General features: G+C 46.3%; 1 protein-coding gene across 3 annotated transcripts in view; it reads left to right on the top strand.

The window, feature by feature from the left end:
• Positions 1–563: 563 nt before the first annotated feature.
• The window catches only part of PIK3R5 (phosphoinositide-3-kinase regulatory subunit 5), an 83,898-nt gene continuing 61,106 nt past the window's right edge, over positions 564–23,355 (top strand). For 2 of the 3 annotated variants that reach the window (XM_084838370.1, XM_084838371.1), the window contains exon 1: positions 584–788. The gene's annotated coding sequence lies outside the window, so the exon portion shown is untranslated. Of the gene's footprint in view, positions 789–23,355 lie in introns of all 3 variants that reach the window. The other variant, XM_084838369.1, reaches the window with a different exon arrangement.

The following is a 23,355-nucleotide window of genomic DNA, read 5'->3' on the forward strand; positions in this document are numbered from 1 at the left end:
TTGGTGGCGAGCTCCTTTAGAGTTCCGACTGAACGCCAGAGCAGATTTGCCCGGCCCCCCGGCCCCGATGTTGGAGCCAGCAGCCTCCACTGCAAACGTGGTACAGGGGGGTGGGGCGTGGGTCCCACAGAGCATTGACTACTCTCTATTTTTAAGGCCGAAATCCTGTGCACGCTCACTTCGGAATAACCCCAGTGAACACAGTGGGACTTACTTCCGAGTAAACATGCCGAGGAGGATTGCGCTGCGAAATGCAAATGGTTCTCGAGAAGCAGCAGGACACTGCTGCAGCACTCCCCAAGCTGGCGCCCTCGAATGGGATGGACTACAGCGTCTATCATGCCCCGCCAATGGCCCCGGGGATGGTGGGAGTTGTAGTCCAGCCTATCTGGGCCCCAGCCTGCCCCGAGGTTTTGATCCAAATCCAAGGAGAACAACTGGAGGGAACGGGCGGCACGGCTGGACGTGGCGAGCGGGCACGGCTTCGCCCGGTTGCGCTCTCGCCGCGCAGCGCCCCAGCCCGCCAGGCCGCCGCCTTCCCCGCGGAGAGGGCGTGGCTTGCCGCGGGCTGAGGCAAGTCCCTGGGCCAGCTGGGGAGCTCCTCGCACTGCGCTCCGCCGGGTTCTCGCCGCGCGGGCCATGGAAAGTTTTGGCGGCGGCGGCGGCGGCGGGTCGGGAGGACGCGGAGCCCGGAGGAGGACTTGAGCTCTTGGCTCTCGGCTGCGCGACGGCCGAGGATGGGCCGCGAGTGCGGGACGCAGGGAGGAGGCGGCGGTGCCGGCGAGCAGGTAGAGCCCGCCCGGGGGGCGCGATCGCGGAGAGGGCGGCGGCCTCCAAAGGGCTTGCGGGCGGGCGGGCGACCTGCCCTCTCTCGGATCCACCGGCCTGGGCGAGCCACATAGCCAAGGATGCTCGGCTGGTTTTGAGGCAGGCGGCTGCCCTCGAAGGGAGAAGGCGTGCGGACGGGGCGAAGCGGAGGCGCCGCTTCCCGGAGGCGCGAGCATCTTTGTTTTCAGGGACGGCGCCTCCTGGCGCTGGGGTCTCCGGGGCTTGTTGGATGCCCCCAGTAACTGGGCGAATAATAATAATAATAATCAGTCAAGGGCAGCCTTCCCCAACTGGGCGCCCGCCAGATGGGTTCGACTACAACTCCCAGGGTGCTGGCTGGGGATGCTGGAAGTTGTAGTCATCTGGCGGCTGGGGAAGGTTAGTCAAGGGAGGGAGTTGGTGATGAACGAACCACGCAAGAGAGAGATCGGTGGTAACACCGGAAAAAAATATCGAGGGCACAAAAGCGTATTGCTGGCGATGGGGCGAGCTTTGCTCCACATGCTAGATTTCTGGGGCCGGGGGGATGGTGGGCTCAGGTGCTTGAACCTTCCCTTTGGTGCTGCCTATGCCATGGTCCATGGGGTCACGAAGTGAACGACTGAACAACAACAAATGCCACGGAGAATGTGCTTCTTATTAACTTCCGTAGTGCTTAAAGTTGGGTTAAAAAAAAAAAAACGCTGTCGTGTGATGCATCTCCTGAACTGATAGCAGAGATGTGCCTGTGATGGGGAAAGGAGGAATCCTGTACCTGGCCAATCCAAATTCGGGGCCCAGACTTTTGTCTCCGGAATAAATTCTGCGCATTGAGCAAAACGTTTGCACCATTTTGTGGGGTTTACTGTTTTTCATCACTTTTATTCCAGATTAGCTCATCTTGGAGAGGGAGGAGCTAGGAGATATTCAAGGCACTGAAAATCCGCAGCCAAGTAGCGGAACTCTATTCAGCCCCTCCCCTCTGGCTTCTGAGATTTCAGCAGTATGCCACCAACTCTCTAATGTATTGCAGCTTTAAGGGCTAGAAACTTGTGGGTGCTCCTCTCTTTTTATTTTTTAAAGTGAGATTTTCGGGAAGCTGCATTTTGTTCTCAGTATCACAATCTGCGCTTTTCCTGCAGAATGGCAGCCTGCACACAGCCTTGATGAGAGCCCTATTGACTCTGTTTGCCAGCTTTCAACTTCCTCTTCTAGCTCAGTTTTGTTTTCTTTTGTCGTCTTAATACTTTGCACCTTGGGGTATATTTCTAAAAAAAGGAAAAAAGAGCAGATACAGTGCTAATGGTAAAATGTAAATATATGCAGGCCATGAAGCAACTGTGCTCAAGACTTTGCTGCTTAGGACTGTGCAAAGAAAAAAAGTGAGGTGCTCCACCATGTGCTGCATTTTCTGACAGAAAAATGTTGGTTGGGGTGCGTTTCTGTGCATGCTTCCCTCCCCTGTGGTAAAGGGACACTTTTTTTCTTTTTCTTTTTGGGGTTTGTTATCCTTTCCATTCAGGGCCAGGCAACCTCGTGCCCTCCAGATGTTTTGGACTACAATTCCCATAATTTATAATCATTGGCCATGCTGGCTAGGGCTGATGGGAGTTGTAGGCCAGGTTGCCCACCCCTGTAATACTTAGACCAGTCTTCCCCAACCTGATGCCCTCAAGATGTTTTGGACTACACCTCCCATCAGCCCCAGCCAGCATGGCCAATGGTCGGGGATTCTGAGAACAGTAGTCCAAAACTTGGTTGGGGAAGGCTGACTCATCAGGAAACTGATAGATGTGGTGACTTCCAGTGTATGTACTAAGTTCCCTAACCTCTTTGTCAACATTTATTATTGGGGAAGAGGCATGCCATGGTGACTGACATGTTGAAAAAATAACAGGAGGGGGCAAAGTAGACATCCTAAAAGAATTAATACACACTGCTTAACACACCGCCATGGTAAAGAGAGGATACATTATGGATACATAATGGTAAAGAGAGGATACATTATGGAGAGCTTCTTTATTGTATGGGGATGTATTTAGGTTTCTCATCCTCTTCTCCCTTCCCCTGTCCCCTCCCTAGAAGGTGACTTTTTGTAGTGTGCTGTTAAGGTGGAAATCAGCCTTGTGAATGTAGTCATTGTGCTGGTGTAAAATACAGAAATATTCTTGATTTATATTGCATGAGCCAATCTCTCTCCAGACTGCTAGCATCATTTGCTCTTGCTTAAGAGGTTGTGAAATGCTATGCAGACCGTTGTTGTTTTTCTGGTCACAAGTGCTTTGCGTAAATTCCACATTCATTGTCTTCTGCTGTGCGGCTGGGTGTTCCTTGCAGATACCAATCTTGATAAGGGATAATCAACACCTACCTACCCTCTCTCACAATTCAACCTTCTTTCTAATTTGAAATATAATCAAATGCTTCCTGACTGATTGTACAGCACATGAGTGCATAATGGAAGACCTTACATTCGAGGGATCTTTTTTTCCATGAAAAGAGTTTGCTTTTGGCTGCCTTCTGGTTTTTACTTCAATTCTACATATCTGTTGGAAGATTTGGCCCTTCCTAGGGCACAGAAGCTTGCTTTTGTTTTTTCAGCTAAAATCTGTCTTGTGCTTTTGAAGATGGGGCAAGTTCATGTCTTCATATTTATTTTCTAGAGGTATGCTGAAGGGACTTGCTTCTTCTTGTTTAGCTTGTCTTCACCATTGACTAATCCAGCTTGGAAATGTGACACCTGTCATAGGTCCATTTGCAACTTTGAGGCAGCAACTTGCTCCTTTTCCTGGGAGGGGATCTTATTGAACACAGTAGGACTTACTCCTGAGTAAATATGCATGGATTATATATTCTACATATATTAATTAGAAGTGAAATGCACATATGAAACAAACCTAATTGGAGATTTGGGTGGCACTGTGGAAAAGTTCTTAAAAATGGAATACATGCAAGCCATCATTGAATTTTTCCTTCCCAGTTTGGGGCTTTGGGAGGAAAACTGGAGTTGAGCAAGTACAAAATCTGGATTTTTATCCATGAAATCAAGAGTTTTGCCACTGAGATCTGAAGCCTTTTGCCATTTCTAATGCTTACAGTCAGGTGTTACTCTTTCTAGTTTCAATTACTCCCCTTTGTACTAGAACGTTTGGTACACAGAAGCTGTTGGCAGTTTCTATAGTAGCTAAAAGTGGAGCTTTCATTAAGAAATGAGAACTCAGAGGGGAGTGTGTCTGCAGCCGAACTTTCATAATGAGACAGTTTCTAGGTTGTTAGTGTGGTGCTGAACAGCCCAGCTGCCAACTGCTCCTTTGGCTAGCCTTTAATTCTGCAGTTTTTACTTCCCAGTTGCTCTAACATCCTCCAGACTATCTGGGGGATGCGGGGAGTTGTAGTCCAACACATCTGGAAGGCACCAGGTTGGGGAAGGCTGTTTTAGATTGCCATAAACACAATTTTTTTCTAGGTGTTACACACTTTGCCACAAGGTACAGTCAAATGTGGAACAGGGGTACAAAAAATAATAATCCCCTAGCACTAAATGAAAATAGTTTGAGGACAAAAGAAGGCTGTGCTCTCAGGGAAATCAAACTCACTAATATCCTTCCTAGAACAGTTATAGAAACAAAAGCCTCATTCATGTTAGAGTTGAGCTGGATAAACCTGTGAGGGGCACTGAGTGTGTGAGTGTTGTTTAGATTTATATCCTGCCCTATCCACCTGAGCCGCTCTAGTATGGATTACGAAAGCGTTGATAATTTTGCATAAATGAAGGGCACAGTTTAATCGGTTCTCCATATGAACTTGCCTTCTCCAACCTGGTGCCCCCCAGATGGACTACAACTCCCAGGATTCCTGACCATTGGCCATGCTGGCTAGGGCTGATGGGAGCTGGAGGGCACCAGGCTGGGGAAGGCTGAGATGAAGGAACAACAGTGGCCTGAAAGTGAGAGCAGGAGCTCCCAGACGAAGCTCTTGTCCTGAAATCACCCAGCCTCCATCACAGAATTTAAGGAGGGGTCTCGTTGTCATTGTCTTCCACTTGTAAGCCTCCCCATGTTTTCCCACTGCTGCTTCTGTTTCTTGCCTTATCAGGAATAAAAACCCATTAAGGAGGAAAAGATGGAATATTTGCACAATGCCTTTTGATTGGCAGCGCGAGGCACCCAGAATCTTAACATTGTGCTGATACTTCAAGCAATGCCCACTTCTCCTCTGCCTGTTTCCAGAGCCTTGTATCCCATTTCTCTCTCTCCCCTGACCCGACCATAGGTCAGGGAGCTAAGCTGGACCTCTCTTCCCCAACTGTTCCATGCCATGATCACTATTCAGACGTCATGGTAAACCATGGTTTACTGTGATGGGTATGAGCCTAGCTTCCCCCTGGGCTTGTGCTCTTCCTGCCTCTCCTCCAGTGAGGAGATTAAAGGAGGAGATTAAAAGCTTCTGCTTCCATTATAACTTAACCATGGCTTAGTGTGTCATCCAAATCCTACTGTGGTTAAACTCAACCATGATTTGATTGAAACAAGCCCATTTCATAACCCACGGATGGAAATTGGCTTGTTTCAAACAAAGCACAGTAAAGATTCACTACAGTGTATACAACATGACAAGTTAATTAAAAAAAATCGGGGAGTCTAAAGCTTCTGGATGCTTTCTCATGGCTGTGCTAGAGGAGGGCAGGTTCTCACCTGAGCGTGTGAGCCTTGGGAAGGGCTAGCAGACGCTCGGCTCATTCCCATTATGATAAACCACGGTTTATTGTGACATCTGGACACAGCATTTGTGTCTCAAAATTGGACAGCCATAACTTTGAGGGGAGCACCCAAACAGCCAGGTTCTCCCTCTCAGGGCATGCAAAACACAGATTGTGTTTGGGGGTTTATTTCTCCTTCCTTCTCTCCGGCTTATTTCATCCACTGCTGCTGGGTTTTCTCTATTTGTGCTGCGGAATCTGGCAGCCTAAATAAGCTATCAGTCCTATGCACATTTACCTGAGAGCAAGTCCAACACAATGGGACTGAACTTATGAATAAATTTGCGTGGGATTGAGCTGCCTGATTCATGGGCATGGAGACTGACTTTTACCCATCCAGAGGTTGTATATATTTCAAAATGAAAACCAATGGGCCCAAAAACTCTAGAGCAGCTTTCCCCAACCGGGTACCCTCCAGACGTTTTGGACTTCAGCTCCCATCAGCCCCAGCAAGCATGGCCAATGGTCAGGAATTTTGGGAGTTGTCGTTCAAAACATCTGGAGGGCACCAGGTTGGGGAAAGCTGCCAGGGAGGCATAACAGGGAGCACTGTTGTGCCCCCCAGAATGCCTGTTGTCTTGGCTTGCCTTGCCCTTCCCACTACACTTTTGTGTGGATAACTACAACATTTGTTTGTGTTTATTTCAGGATTTTTCTCATGTCTCTTCTCATGGTCTCCAGTCAATAAGATAAAAGCAGAAGTGTTGTTGATATATGCTAATATTCACTGTGGCTAGCACATTTATTTCCTTGTGACTTAACTAGATGCACATTAAAAAAGGAAAGTGGCTCTATATTCGCAATTCCCCCCAAAGCAATATAAGGCTGCTCATACGTAGAAGATATATATTAAAAGCAAATTTAAGTGTTCTTGTCTGGGCAGTTTGGACAGGGATGGGGAAGGTGGGAGAAAAGCCCATCTTCCTCCTGATGTTGCCTCCGGAGCCCTACATCAAAGGAGAAACTGAGGCAGGCAGTGAGGTCAAATGAAGCAGGAGGACTGAATTTCATAGGTCCCTTAGTGTTTTGAGAATGAGAAACCAATCACAAAGCTTCTAAGGATGGGAAGTACACCTGGACTTCTCAGTCATAAAACAATCACAGCAAGAAGTTAACAGGACAGCCCATTATATCTGAGGAACTTTTGTCTTTCCACATTTAGACAAACACCAGTTGCCTGGAGGAGTTATCTGCACAGGGCCAGCCCTACCACTAGGCAGAGTGAGGCAGTTGCTTTTAGGTTTCATGAAAGCTCAGCAAATTCCCCACTGCTGATCTAAGGGGCTACTTTGCATGTTACAGTGGCACATGTGTTTGTGATCACTTGTGTTACACAGCAGCACAAGTGATAACAAACCTATTTGCCACTGCAAGAAGCCTGGGCCTGTCTGGTGCTCTGGTATATCTATCTGTGATGCATGTGGTTTGAAGATGCACCTGCTGCATGGCACGCTAGCCTTAAGCGTACCTCTACCAATGCCATAGATAAAGGCTGGAGGGGCACAAAGTCTCCTGAACTTCAAAAACGAGTCCATCCTCTTCCTCACTCTCCTTGGGGCAGCTTCACTGCTCATGAGCACATGCTTGTGAAAGAGTGCACACATGTGTATATGCACAACTGCCATGCAAGGCAGCTGCAAATCGTGGCAGCTAGTGCTTGTGAAAGGGACTGAGGACTACAAAAGAAAGCAAATCTGTCAATCTTGCACTATCATTTCTGTTTCTTGTTTTATGTTCGCATTTTATCTTGGTTTTTTTTTAATCGCCCCGGAAGCTTTGCTCAATGTCTGTAAATAAAAATGTTAAAATCAGGACATTGCCCCAGACAGCAGCATAGAAAATGTGGCCAAGGCTCCAAAGTGTCATCAGACTAGTTCCATAAGCTCAAGAGGGCTTTGGATATTTTTTTTCTCAAACAGCACCCCCTCCCCACACCTGCATGGCAAATAACATTTAAAAGCGAAGAGAGTTTGAAAAGTGTTCTGCAAAATGTTGCAGAGGCTGTTTAGAGAAAAAGGGAGGGAAATGCTACAAATTCAGCTAAGCCTGCACTTGTCTCCTGGTACTATTTGATGCTGCTCCTGGCCATGGTTTAAAATCTGTTATTACTTCTCAAGTTTGGGTGCCATCATACTTTAAAAAATGTTTTCCACCAAAGTCAAATATTTGTTCTTTTTGCTTTATATCAGCTAGAAGTGACTATACTTTCCACTTGAGTAGTTCTTCCAAGTTGCCAGCATTATATCTGTTGGTATCCTAGATTTGGAACTTTTTGCATAAACAAGCTGTCATCCTTCCAGGTGGCATTTCCTTTTATTTTCCCCCATTGTTTTGAGCCATCTGCATTCATGAAACTTTGTGGCTGTTCTTTCAAGTGCTCTTAATATAGAGACCTGTATCTTCTGAGCAGTAAATTTGCCTCTCAGTCCTGATGTTTGTCTGTCTATCCGTGGAGCAAAGTATCAGTTCCTGGCTTTACACAAGTCAGGGCCTGCGATTAGATTTAATGCATGGTATGATATAAATCATGACATGCCTCCGCTCATATGAGCTGCTCTTTTCTTAGTGGAAACATCTTGTCTGTTTTTGTGTCACTAAGCTAGGGTACGTGCTCATTTCCTGCCACTTTTCAAAGAGCCTGAAGTGGGGGAAAAGAGATTTGCAAGACGTCTACTGCTAGGGAGGATTAAACCAAAACAATGTTATTGTATAACTCTTGTGCCCCAAAGTTTTCCTTTCCATGGATAGTAGCAGCTTGGGGAGGGGAGTATTTATGTCAAGGCCTCATTGCAAGGGGATAGAGCTGGACCCTGTTCCCTTCCTGTGTTGCAGTCCTGATCCCATTCGGGATCCTCCGTGGCTGGTTTTGCTAGAAGAAAATTCTGTTGGGAGTTCTAGTTGTAGAACCCCATATTGTTTGGTCTGTATGTACTGTAGGTTCTTCTAGGTCAATGATTCACAATTTGTGGCTTCCAGGAGCATTGTGGGTGACTCACCAGGAAAGTGGCTAGTGACCCTAGTTCAGAAGTGGGCAGAAGGTAGATCTCTAGATGCTTTGGACTTCAACTCTGCAAAGTCCGTGCCAGTATGACCCATGGTCAGGATTGCTGGGAGTTGAAGTCCAAAACATCTGGAGATCTACTTTCTGCCCATCCCTGCCATAGTTCACTGAAAGCTAACAGGGAAGGCTATAGATGGCAGGCAGGGATTCTGTTTGTTCAGTTTTGGGATGGGGAATTCTAGGGGCTTCTTATATAAAAGCAGTACTTCATGGGGGTGGAGGTGGAAAGGGTAACAGGATATTAAAAATCAGTGGAGGCTGGTGGCTCCGATGTCAGTGGGGCAGTGAATCTGCTTTGGTGTGAAGCACCATGGAGAGCTCCTTTCGAGTTCTGACTGAAACCCAGAACAGATTCACCACCCCACTGACATTGGAGCCACCAGCCTCCACTGTTAAAAATGTTTGGTAAGTACTGATCATGTCCTCGTTGAGATTAAAATCTTCTCCGTGGGTTGACACTAAAGCTGTGGCAGAGTGTGTGCCAGGGCTGGGCAAAGTGATAACTTTTAATCTATGATCAAGCTGTCAGTGCTAAAAGCAACTCTCATGCCAAAGCATTTCTCTCTCCCACGCCTCTGTGGATGCTTGTGAGTATGAAGAGGGAGCATTAACTGCATTTCTCTCGGAAAGGCAACTTTACCAATCTAGACAGCTCATCAGATAAACTCCATAGCCTTGTTCCTACTGCCATGGTATCTGCTAACACAGGCGTGGGGAAAGTGGAGCCCTCCGGAAGTTGCTGGACTTCAGCTCCCATCAGCCCTAGCCAGTATAGCCAGTGGTGAGGGATGATTGGAGTTGCAGTCAAACAACATTTAGAGGGTCACATGTTCCCTGTCCCTGTGCGAATGCATGGGCTCCAAACTCAGCCACAGGCTATGTAGTAAATATTGTAGTGTTTTTGACCACACACTCCATTTTCTGTTGCTTACACAGGGCTGGGATTGGTGAGCTGGAACAGGAACATTCCTGTGCTTTGACAGAATTGTCAATATCCTCAGTAGTCCTTCATTTTCTTTTGTTGGGAAACTTTCTATCCTACACATGGGTTTGAGTCAGAATAGAAGTTAATATTTGAGCCATAGGTCAAGCTTGATGCTTTCTATCTAGAAGTTCATGCAGAGTTCAAGAACCCAAAGGTCTGGATACAGATGATAAAAGTAAGGCTCTAAATAGCAAAGCATTAACATCAGTGAAGATGTAACATTTCACTGGGGGTGGATTGGCGCATGGATGTTTAAAAGGCCTGAACCTTGACCAGACATGTACAATAGTAAGAACATTGTTAGATCCCAAGAACAGCTGTGACCCAACAATGGAAGTGATGCAATGCAATAGAAAGAAACCCACTACCTTGCAGGGTTGTTGTAAGATCTGTAACAAGATAGTATAAGTGAAGTACTTCGAACACTCTAAAGAGCTATTTAAATGCTAAGTTCTTACATGTTTTCCCTTATTCAGGTGTGATCCAACATCCCAAGCGTTTGTCTGTAAGGAGTATCAATTGTTGTTTAGAAGTGTTGTGATTATATGGCAAGTTTGATGGATGACAGTTTTTTGCATTATATTTCATACAAATGGTGGTCCATGTATTCTCTCTGGGTATTACTTCAGGATATTTGGAACAGTTACTATATTTGATAATAACAGCAGTGCTATATGAACTGTCTTGCATTATTAGACCTTATTCCCAAGCCCAGGTTGGCATTCATTCATTCGTTCATTCATTCTAAGTGTCTTCTCTCCTCATACTCCCAATATTGTATATGAGAGCTCCCACAAAGTATATTATAGTAGCTACTTTAGTTTTTGTTTTTGTTCACCAGAACGGTGAATGGTCAGGGCCACTGTAGTCTTTCAACTGTTATTTTAGGTTTATCCCTATACAAGGTATCATAATTATTCCAAAGAATTGTGTCAGAGCTAAACTTGTAGTAAGGGGATGACTCTGAACTGATCATTTGGTACCTTGGTGAATGGCTTTTGCAACCTGATTGTGTATTCTGCACTGGATAAGGCAGGACAGTCAACTATTATGTTTTCCCACTGTAGAAAATGCCGAGGTAAATCAGAATCAACGGCTCATATCAGTAATCTGTATATATATATATATTCTCACTATCAGTATGTGTCTGTAATAGCACTGATGAAACCTCCAGTTTCTGAACTAAGTTGGCCTGCTTTTAGCCACTTCACTGCTGAGGCTACATCCACATTGCCTCTGTTTAGGCTTTCTAGATGGTTTTCCATGCACGCCTTTAGATGTTCATGTTTTCTTTCTGTGTGGAGTGTAATTACTGAGGTTGTTGTTAGCAATAAGTATGGATTTGCTCATTGCTGCATAGTGTGTTTGTGCATGGCTGACTGTAAGTCAAGTTTTTCTGGGAGAGGTCTATGTAAGCAGGACGTTCCAATGCAAAGTGGGAGGCAGAGGGGATTTTGGTCTGGTACAAAACATGAAGTTTGAGGCAAGACCTGAGAAGTATTTTCAGCATTTTGAGAAATTACCTCATTCTTCTGGGGGTCTGGGGGAGGGGAAGTCCCCCGGTTTCTCCACATGAAAACATGAAATCCTGTGACCATACGGTCTTGAAAAAGAGGGTATATAAATAAGTATGGAGGAAGTGGAGGTTTGCAAAATGGGAGAGAAGGAGTTCTTCTGCAGAGGTCTCTCTCTAAGCATGCCCACTAGTGTAGGGAATAAGTTATAAGGTTTTCAAAATGGTCATGGTTGATAGTTGATGCTTCTTTGCAGAAATGGTATTGTCCAATATTTTCTGCCAGTAACAAAAAACAAAACAAGGAGGCTGTCTTGAGAGCAGTGCACTAAGGGTTTAACAGCAGACTGAGCAGTGCTCTCAGAACTCAGCAGGACAAAGATCGGTTGGCTTCTAAACACAAAGGATGTTTCTGGACAAAGCTTCTACTGTGCAATTGCCCTGCTGTATTCACAGGATATTAGAGGGGGTCCAGACAATGTCTTCTTCCACTTATAACTCTCCTGTGTTTTCCCGCTGCTGCTTCCATCTTTTTCTCTCTCTTTTCTTTCCACAAAACCCCCCATTCCTATTAAAAAGGGAAAGATGGGATTGCTGCAGAACATCTTTCGACTGTTAGCACTAGGAGCCATCCATCTGGAAACACTGAAGGTCTCAGTCATGGGATCAGAAAGTCATAGCAACCCACCACAAACAAGTACACACTTTGCTGGTGCGTATCTGCTTATGCTGATGATATTGCATGCAGAAATTAAAGTTTATCCTCCTAATACCAGCCCAGCTCCTTCCTTCCTTCCTTCCTTCCTTCCTTCCTTCCTTCCTTCCTTCCTCCTTAGATGTGCATAATTGTCTGCTTGATGCCGCTTCTTCCATTGGTACTTTCCCCCATCTCCCACCCACTCTGTCCTCAGCCTGAGAGATGACAGGGTCTGCAGCAGAGATTGTCAGAGACTGCAACTATTTTCCTCCCTTTCAGGTCTCCCAGGAAGATCTGGATCCATATTTGGGGGGAGAGAGTGAGCTGCGACGGTTTAATGGGTCTGTTCTCAGTAAGATGCACAAAACTGTTTGCACGGCATCTAGCTCCTATCGGCTTGAGCAACCCTGCAGTATGGGTAATTGTCTTCATTGTAAACCTCATGGTATTCTGTTGCTGATATTTTAAAGGCCCTTGCTTATCAGGGGAACTGGGACTAAGCGTTATCCTGAAATAGACTCCTAGTGTTGGTTATGGCATATCACCCCACCCCACCCCACCCACCCACCCACCCACACATACATATTCCTCCAAACCTTGGTGCCCTGATGCTTGTCTAGCAATAAAGACACAAACGTGTCTGGTCCAGTGAGTGTGGTGGTTGCCCTTGGGCTCGAGAACAGGCCTTTGTGGTGATGACTTAGGCCAGATCTACACCTTGTGCCATATCAGTACGATCCCATCATGGTGGCACTATTTCCCTCTTGCACATTTATACCTCGTAGCACACACAGTGACATCTGTTGCGGTGTTTTGGGTGATATGGAATAGAAAGCGGGAAATAATGCTAGAAAAACAGTATATGGAATGCATGATATGCCCCAACAATACCAATAAAAAGCACTAGCGTAGATGTAGCTAGACGTGTTCACCCATGGGTGCAGGGAATGTGGCACTGTATGTGCTCTACGGCAGGGATGGAGAACCTCGTGACATGCAGAAGTTGTTTGTCTCCAACTGCCATCAGCCCCAGCCAGCATTGCCAATGCTCAGGAATGATGGGAGTTGGTGGAGGGTCACAGGGCCTCCACCCCTCTTTTATGGATTAGTCTCCATTGTATTTGCCTTGCTCCCTGCAGGCCAGGTCAGTTGCTTGCTTTATCCATATTTGTTAGGTTTGCAGCCTTTCAGAATAAGTTGTAACCTGGAAATTCCATATCAGAGATTAATTTCTAAAAACCAGAACTGGGTATTTTTTTTCTCACTCTGGGTTTTCCCCTTCTGCAATCTTTTAAAATCTTGCCTAATTTACTCATTCTGCTTTTACTCCTTCACAAACCAGTTTCTACGTTCACTTAGGCATGCTGGTGTTTAAATTCTCTTCAGAGGCTGCTATTAAGGATGTATTCACACCTGTATCTTGTACCTAGGACAACCCCATATGAACCCCACATTCTACTTTGGGGGCATTTGGATCAGTAATGCTATCTTCCAACTATATGGAAGTTCACTATTGGCCGGTCTTGAGTTGAAATGGTTGTAGTTGACAGCTGGCCTGCAGAGTCTACTTAAAGTATTTAAGCCTTTTAGCCATTACTGGAAGTTCTGTTTATACCTTTTCAATGCAAAGTTGATGTTCCTCCTTGTAAACGTATTTTTAAGACATTAAAAATGGTGCAAGTGCAGCTGATTGTCTCTATTGCTATGCAAGCTTAAGGACTCTATTCAAAGAATTATTGGAAGCAAATATTTCTTTTAACAGAAGCCAGAGTGCAGTCGACAGTTAAAATTGTGCCCGGGAGTAGGAGTGCTCATGCAAGCCTCTCCCCCAATGTCCCTGGGCATTCAGACTCTTCTAAAGACCTTCCCATGTGGAGTAGGAAGGTCTGCAAAGGGTTTCTACTCAAATTCAGCTGAACATGGCTACAAGCCACTGCCTGACTGGGAACTCTGCCCCTCTATCCAGTTTTAACTCTTACATGTGCAGGCAGACGGCTGCACAGGGCTAGAGTGTTCCATAATTTGTGTGTGTGTATATATCCGTACGTTTACATTGGCCTTCTCCTGATGCCCTCCAGATGGTTTGGTGGTTGTTGTTCAGTCGTTAAGTCGTGTCCGACTCTTCGTGACCCCATGGACCATAGCACACCAGGCCTTCCTGTCCTCCGCTCTCTCCCGGAGCGTGCTCAAGTTCATATTCATTGCAGATGGTTTGGTACCCTTATACAAATGTTCCAAGGCTGCTGAGACTGGGTTTGTTTGTGACATCTATCAACAGGGTTTCACAAGTCCCGTCAGCTCTAGCCAGCAAGGCTAATGGTCAGGTATGATGGGAGATGTAGTCCAAAAGATCTGGAGGTCATCAGGTTGGGGAAGGTCAGTCTACATATAGCAATGTGGACCTTAGTTTATTGACATCTGTAATCCAAATCACAGTACTGAAGATGAATTTTAAGAAACAGAACTTGCAATGAAACCACACTTTAACAGCATCCTTCCTCTCCTTTCAGTTCTGGTCTAAACAGTTCCAGTTCTGTATTAGCTTTCCTCTTAGAACAACAAGTGGTCAAATCCAATTTTTCTAGGCTTCTGACTCATCACAAAGGAGGACATGCCAAAGCACACAGAAACATGGCTCTTTGAGCCTTATTTGTACCTTTCCTTTCCTTTGTTTACCAACCTGAGCCAAACTATTCAGGACCTAATTATCCCTAAGGGATAGCAACTGCTCATTTTGAGCAGCACCTGTTTCATAAGGAAAAGGGCATCACCACTGCTATCTTGTCATCAGATAGAGCCTCACTCATGCACAAACTTCACTGGGCATGTGCAGTTACAATATGCTTCATTCTTACCCCACCCCCCTTCTCTGGGACTTAATGGGCCCTATGTGTATCTTTTCTAATATATATTCTGTCGAAAGCTCTGGCGACCCTTCTTCCTGGCCATGCTACCTCAAGGAGAGACACCACCACCACCACCCTGTTGCCCCTCTCAATGTCAGCTCCAGGCCCCTTGGGCAAGGCCCCCTCAGTGGGCCCCCTTCTTCACTGAGTCTACCCGATCAACACCATTGTCACCAGCTGTGCTATTGCTCCTCATCCTCATTCTCACTGTTGCTACCACTTTCTTGCTTGACAGGCAAAGAGCCAGTGAGCAAATTGGCAATAGCATCACCACCACCATTGTCTGGGCCAGAGCAAGAGGCAGGTGAACAACAAGGTTGCAGTGGTGAAGAGGAGGAGCGAGTCCAGATGGCTCTTGTCAGTGGGCCCCTGGTGGGGTGTGGGCTCTTGGCAGGAGCCCAACCATGCCTGTCCCCAGCACCAGCCCTGGCCCCTCTACCCATGTTCAGGCAGCAAAAGTCTCTGCATCTTGACTACTGGCTTTGACACGCACACACCACCAGGCCTGGAGGACAGTGAGCGTAAGCCTAGAGAAACAGGTTTAAAAAGAAGATTTAAAATGGCTTTAGTGAGGTTCAAAATGTAAGGATGTATACAAAGAGGGAAATGATTTCGGGTTCTACAGCAATACATCTTAAGTAAAAGAAAGTTAAAGACCCAACATTGCTCAGCCTAACCTATCTAACCTACTTCCAGATCTGTTATATATCAGTGGGTGTTACACTGACTTTCCCGTCAGTTGGCCTCTTGACAGGTTTTATCAGGAGTCGGAGTCAGGAGGGCAAACCTCTGGATTGGCAAGAGGTGAGCGATCCCTCGCCTAGGAAGCAAGCTGGTACCCGTATACAAACATTCAAAGGCTGCTGAGACTGGGTTATTCATGACATCTATCAACAGGATTTCAAAACATGGTGTAGAGGTGGGAAGAGTTGTGTAAGTGTTGCTGCTGTTGGCAATAGGTGCCCATGCCTAGTGGTGCAGTGGCAAATTTTGAAACTCAGATGCATATGACAGTTGATCTCTCTCTCTCTCTCTCTCGTGTGTGTGTGTGTGTGTGTGCTCGCGTGCATGCAAACAACCCGCCAGAGAGCAGCAGTATATAGCATAATATACTGTGAGGCTTCCCTAAAGACTGCTCTGGAAGCTGGAGCTAGTGCAGAATGCAGCAACTCAGCTGTTGTGAGGAGTTGCCCCTTTTCAGCATACAAGTCCTTTGCTGAGGGAACTGCACTGGCTGCCTATTTGCTACCAGGCCAGGTTTAAGGTTTTGGCACTAGTGTAAAAAGCCCTAAACAAGTTGGGACAGGATATGTGAGAGAACGCCTTCTTCTTTACCAACCTGCCCAATCACTGAGGTCATCAGAGGGCATGCTCCTGGTGGTCCCTTATGGACCTATGACCCAATTGGAGTCCACTTGGAGAAGAGCCTTCAGTGTGGTGGCCCCCTTTCTGTGGAACTCCCTGCCTCTGGAGGTCAGGTAGGCACCAACATTGTGTTGTGTTCAGCACTTCCTGAAAACATTGAGCCAAGGACTGGATGCACCTGATCTCATCTGATCTCCGAAGCTAAGCAGGATCAGCCCTGGTTAGTACTTGGATGGGAGAATGCCTGGGAATCAGGCTTCCTGCATTGAGCAGGGGGTTGGACTCGGTGGTCTTGTAGGTCCCGTCCAACCCTATGATTCTGTGATCTTTATTTCAGGAAGCCTTCCTTGATTCACCAGCCATGGTTTTCACTGGTATTCTGTTTTTAAAATTAACATTTTAAAATATGGTGTTTTATTATTTTATCTTTTTTATCTTTTATTGTTCACCACTTTGGAATCTGTTTAGGTGTAGAGCAGTATAGAAATGCCTTAAAACAAACAAACAAACAAACAATACCCAATTTATTAGGATCTGCTGACGATCGTAGGATAGTGAGATAAGAGTAGTGGCAAAGGACAGTGTAGTGGTTTGCATGGTGGACTTCAGCAGAGAGATTTGAGATTGCATGAGAAAGGAAAACAGAGGGATGCAGCATGACCCCAAAGCAGTATAAGCTCAAGATTTTTCAGGCGTTTTTTTACCCCCAGTGCCAGGAAGGAACTTGCCTGGGTTGGATGACACAGCAGCCCATTGTTGGTTAATTAAACCAACACATCGATTAATTAAGCACACATCGATGAGCTGTGATGTGTACCGGCCACCATCATGAAGATGCAACCCCCAGTCAGAGGTTGTTGGGGGTTGTCATGTCATGAAAACCCAGCCTGTGAGGGTTTTTTGAGGGCTAACAACCTATGCATAACCCATGGTCTGTTGTAGGGTTATGTGAAGGTTGTTTAGCCCTCAAATAACACTGCTAGCTACGACAACCCCTCAAGGGCTCTGAAAGGCTACCTGTCCCCCTGAAAGGCTACCCTGTCATCCAAACAAGCTCTTTATCTCAAAGTCAAGGGACCAGTTCTACCAGTTTTCATCTCTGCCAGGAGCAGGTCTGGGTCTTAATTGCCCATTCAAGACCAAGCCACCCCCCAAATACTTTGCCTTACGACAGGGATAGCCCAGTTGCTGGGAAAATCCATTTTTGCCCAGCCACTATGAGGATTGCAGCTAAGCTCAGAGGGAACAGAGAAGTCTGGGTGGGGGGTGGGGGGTGGCAGCAGATGACACCATCATTTCTGCTAATAAAAAGGTCCAGGTGCTTTGACCATGTGAGCCCTGACTCCACTACACCACTCACAGAATCACAGTCCACACAGCACTTAGGAATAGCAATGGAAGTGCTGGCTGGAGAGGAAGAGAAAACCTCTGTTCCTTTGCATTGTGATATCGAGGTCTGTGAAGACCAGAGCACTTTACCATGATGGCTGTGTATGTGTTCTGTGACTGTACTGTACAAGCACAGATACTAGGTTTTGGTGCATCCTGTGATTCTCTGCTTCCACATTTATTTATTTTAAAGCAAGAAGCTAGAATAGATCTTAAGACTGAAAGTGGGGCCTGAAACTGTGTGGGTAATGCTTGGTGTGTGTGAGTGTGTGAGTGAAGGCTGGAAGAGCAAAGAGTTCCACAGGTTGCAACAGAAGTAGAATAACATTTATTTGACTCTGTATGCCACCCTTCACAGGCATTTCCTTGATTTATACAGATTGTAGAATCCAGCTGCACTGGTGCACCATTTGGGCTACCTAAGCACAGAAACTATTTATTTTTCTAAAAGGACAGTGTACAGGATGCCTAGCAGTACCTGATTACGTTGTGTGCTGTCTGAGCTGTCCTTGTGCGCTCCTGGGCTTCCCCCTATCTAGTCCCATCAACTTCCCCTGACATAAGATGTTCATGTGCTAGTCAAGAAGACATGTTTCCACATAGTACATGTGTGTCTCAATTTTGTATGTTTTGTGTAATTGTGGATTTCTGAGGAGTCTGGTTTTCCAACATCTCACAGATGGAAAATAGGGGGCCCTCTACAGTAAGGCTGGTCAGTTGACGAGTCCGCCTAAAATCAATTGACCAGTCGAATGTTTTATTTATTTATTTATTTATTTATTTATTTATACCCTTCTGTACTGCTTTCCCACAAGCTCATGTTTGCGTCTTTGAAAGACCTGGGGGAGGTGACTGGAACGTGAAGATCTCTCCCTCTCTCTCGCACGCGCGCGCGCGCGCGCGTGTGTGTGTGTGTGTGTGTACGTTCAGGGCGGAACTACATGCAATAGCAGCAGTTGTGCTTTTGATGTGGGTCACCATTCAACAGCACTGAAGTCGTGGTTGAGGCAGGATTCTAGTGGAGAAATAGCAAATGGGGGGGCACGGAGCCCTTCCTCTACTCACTTCACACCCTGCAACATCTCTCCCCCCCCCCGCCCCGCCCCTGCCTGCCTGCCAAAGCCAGGCTTCAAGATCAGCAGTGGGCCTGGTTGAAGAAAAACGTCCCTGGGGTCAGTAAGCGTGTGTGTGTAGTGGTGGATCAATGAAAGGTTCAACACATGCTCCTCCTGCCCCTGTTAGAAATGAACGCACGCCATTACAGCTCTTCGGTGCAATCAGAGTCTGCCAAGGTCAAGGATCACCAGCACCTTGCCATAAGGAAAAGTATGGACAGTATCTTTTACCAGGGTAGTAGAGACTGTTCCTGGTAAACAGAGACAGCTGAAGTGTGAGCGATGTTGTTTTCAGTCTCCCTTACACAGCTCTCTGAAAGTGCTGATTAGTTTTATATAGCATGCAGTGCCTTTCCTGTTGGGTTTTTTGGGGAGGTGTTTTTTGCAGAACTTCGTGGTAGATGGTGAGACAGATGAGAAGCCTTGAGAACCAGGCAGTGCTGAATTTGTGTGGACTGTAGTAAGTTGCCATGTAAATAAGCCTTTAAGCGTGACCTCCCTGAGTTTGCAGAGCTCTGGGAAGATGCCACTCTGTCTGTGGAATCTTCTGTGTTGTGTAGTCAGTCCATTGGTCTGTCTTGCCCAGTGTTGTTTACAATGACTGACAGTGACCTGGCTGTCACGATCATGGTGGGAAAATAAGCCACGGTGGCTTATTTTCTATGTCCGCGAGTGCCCATCACAAGCTGCCTGATTAGCATAACTACCCTTGCCGGACGTGGGTTGTCTTGACATCCAAACCATGGCTTGTTCAGGGTCTCAAACAGGTGTCTTTTCCAGCCTTGCCTGGGGATTGAACATGGGACTTTTTGCATGCAAAGCAGGGGCTCTACCTCTGAGCTAACGTGAGGGTGCTTTTGTGATTACTTGTATGCTGCAGTTCTGCCCCCAAGTTGTTCAAATTGCAGCTGCTATCAAAGACTCTACTTCAGGTTTCCCTGCTCTGCCAAATCCAGCAACAGATTTGCACTTAGTTATGAATGGGGATTGCATCTTGACGAGTAATTGAGAAAGAGAACTTAGCTTTCAACAGACACACTGAGTGAGCACACTGGAAATGAAAAGCAGAAGTGGAGAGACAAAGTGGAACTGGATGCATAAAATCTAGCGGAGGCTGGTGGCTTTGATTTTGGTGGGGCTGTGGGTCCATTCTAGGTTTCAGTCGGAACCAGCCAGAACTCTAAAGGAGCCATCCAAGGTGCTGAACCCAATCTCCAAAATAGGTTCTGACTGAAACCCAAAATGGATTTACATCCCCACCGAAACTGGAGCCACCAGCCTCCACTGGATTAAAATCTTAAATTACCATGTGGTTGATGCTGTTCGACCTCCCCCTCCTCCCCCGTGCAGAGACTAAGCACAGTTTCCTCTTAACTCCAAGTACAGAGAGAAACATAGTGTTGACTATTGTGAGATTTCTGTATGTGCTACAGGTGCCCTGATAGTAGTAATATTAATGTTATTGTTGTTGTCACAATCCCCTCCCCTTGCCATGAAGACTATTTTCCTGGCCCCCATGTTCCACACATGCATATATGCTGCTTAGATTTCTCAAACACATCAGAACTGCATCACAAAATTTTTACAGAGCATGCAACCCACAATGGGATAGGAATATTCTTCTCTTTGACCCTTTTTCTTTTGGTGGCTATTTTTAATCCACACAGTTGCAAAAGAACCTCTGCAATAGTCACTAATATTTACCAAATGAGTCTTGGATCTGGATCAGGTGTCCCTGGATATATATGGATGGTGAAACATGTTCCTATGGTCTTTAAGCTTTGTCCATCCAATATAAATTCTCACTTGCAAAATGGAAACAGCCTGAGCCTATCCATGTTTACTCATATTTCAGTGTGACTTCCAAGTGCACATAGGCTTGCAGCCTGGTTGCACCTTGTCTTCTGCTGCTGGTTTTGTTTCCTCTTAATGTATCAGTAAACTTTCCTCCCTTCCTCCCTGGATGCTTCGGGATGAGGCTTTTATTGCACCATCACCCTGCTCGTTCATGGAAGTTTATGGGGTGTATGTGTGTTAGGGATGTCAGAGAATTTCTCCACGAATCTTGGGGAGGCCGAATGCCAGCGCATTCGGCCCCCCGAAATTCGTGGAGAAATGGTCTGCCCCCCCCCGGGACGGGACTTACCTTGCTCGAATGTCCCTGGTGGCATCGGCTCCGGCGGCGGTTCGGCAGTGGTTCGGTGGCAGCCGGTCTTCCGACCGACTGCCGCCACCACCATTTCCAAGTAAAAAAACAAACAAACAAACGTGATAGGCTACGTAAAGATTTACGTAGCGATAGGCTACGTAAAGATTTACGTAGCCTATCAAGGCTAGATTTTTAAAAAACACCATGATCGGCTACGTAAATGTTTACGTAGCCGATCACGGCTGACTTTGGGGGGGGGGGGGGAAACGCGTACGCAAAGGCTGACAGAGTCTCGTTTGATGAAGCAGCCACAAAGAGCTCCATGTAAGGGCAACAGAGCCCTCAGTTTATGATGAGTGAGAACGAATGTTGCATAGACGTACAGTTAAAATATTGTCTTTTTCAAAATTGCCTCTTTTTAAGGAGGAGCAGTTAAACTGACGACAGGCAGTCTACAGTACGAAAGGTCTTGGCTCCAAGAAGCACTTCCTGGAATATATGCCTTGTCTTTTATTGTGGTTTCCTTGGCTGGAAGCTTATTACGTTACTTCAGAAATGAATTTCTAACTGTTTTGCACAACATCTCTTCCTGTTGGGAAGGCAGGCAGAGAAACTAAGACAGTGGCTTTTGGGATGCTCAAGATTCTTCATCGTTGCTGTGACTGAGGAAACCTGGCTGACCTATGCCAGCATTTTCTTGGTTTTTTCCCTCCTGACTGTTGAGTGCTGTGTTCTCAGCAACCAGCGCTATAGTAACATCACAGGAAAGTGAGTCACAAAAATAGACATTGGATGCTTGTGTATTTCCTGGCGACTGGCCGGTGCTGCCCCGAAAGATGGCATCAGAGTTGCCATGAACAGAGCCCAAGATGTTTTGCTGCCTGATGTGGACCAGCAAATGCTGCCCAGCCTCCCAGTCTAGGTGCATAGTACCCGAGGCTAGTCAAATTACTTTGGCACCTGAGGAAGAAAATCCCACAGTAAAATACAACAACTACAACAACTGCAAAAGAATAGCCATCCTCAGGGCTGGCCTACCATTAGGCAAAGTGAAGTGGCTGCCTCAGGCAGCAAATGCTGGGAGGGAGCCTGAAGGTGTTTGAGGAGACAATTGTGTGCTACGTGGCTTGGCTTGCACCCCCTAAGCTAGCCTGCTGCCTTCAGGTGTGGTGGAGGATGCTATCCCACTGTCAGTGTTTAAGAAAGATTCAAGTGCCAGTCCGGTTGACTTTTGTACATGGAATGGGAGAGGGGTGCCATCTTGTCCTTCACCTCAGCCAGAAAAATGTCTTGGGCTGGCCCCGGCCATCTTTTCTCATCTCCTGACTTCAGGTTTTCTTCTTATTTTTCCTTTTGTAAGAGACAAGAGGTCACGGCACACATTTTCAAAAATCTCTTGGACTTTCTGTCTTACAGCTCCCTGAACCATATCCCACAGTTTTCTCGCACAACATGAATCTACAACTGCTGTAGATTGCTGTCTGTCGTTGGCATCAGTCACCAGTTCTCTGCCTGCAACCAAGCATCACCTAAGTGATGGCTGTGGCCCTGTTCCGTTGCTATGATCTTAACCTGCTTTCCAGTCAGGATTTATATAAGAAATAAGCAAATAAGAACAATAAGCCACAGCAACCCCATTCTACACTGGCCACCTCATGTACCCACCTCACCCACCTAATGGTAGGGCCAGTTCTGAAGCTAAGAATGAGATTCCCTGTTCACTAGCCATGTCTAGTCCTCATTCCTCTGCTCATTTGTTCTCTTACTGTCCTATTTTCCCTGCCATGGAAGAAATGTGGGAATGCTGTAGACATAATATACCTCGACTTCAGCAAAGCTTTTGACAAAGTGCCCCATGATATCCTGATGAGCAAACTAGCTCAACGTGGGCTAGATGAAACAATGATCCAGTGGATCTACAGTTGGCTACAGAATCGGACTCAAAGAGCGCTTATCAATGGGACCTTCTCAAACTAGGGAGAGGTAACGAGTGGGAGAGGTAACGCTCAGTCCTGGGCCCAGTGCTCTTCAACATTTTTATTAATGACTTGGAGGAGGAGGTGCAGGGAATGCTGATCAGATTTGCAGATGACACCAAATTGGGCGGGATAGCTAATACTTTGGAAGACAGAAACAAAATTCAAAGTGATCTCGATAGACTGGAGTGCTGGGCAGAAAACAACAGAATGACATTTAATAGGGATAAATGCCAAGTTGTGCACCTAGGAAAAAGAAACCAAATGCACAGTTACAAGATAGGGGATACGTGGCTCAACAACACGACAAGCGAGAAGGATCTCGGAACTGTGGTAGATCACAAGCTGAATAGGAGCCAACAATGTGATGTGGCTGCAAAAAAGGCCAATGCTCTTTTGGGCTGCATTAATAGCAGCATAGCTTCCAAATCCCAGGAAGTACTAGTTCCCCTCTACTCAGCACTGGTTAGGCCTCATCTGGAGTACTGTGTCTAGTTCTGGCACCACACTTTAAGAAGGATGCAGACAAACTGAAGAGGGTTCAGAGGAGGGCAACAAAGATGATCAGGGGACTGGAAACAAAGCCCTATGAGGAGAGACTGAAAGAAGTGGGCATGTTTAGCCTTGAGAAGA

This window comes from Heloderma suspectum, chromosome 2 (assembly GCF_057233095.1).
Source record: "Heloderma suspectum isolate Gila_16-S chromosome 2, 16-S_ref, whole genome shotgun sequence".
Lineage (NCBI taxonomy): Eukaryota > Metazoa > Chordata > Lepidosauria > Squamata > Helodermatidae > Heloderma > Heloderma suspectum.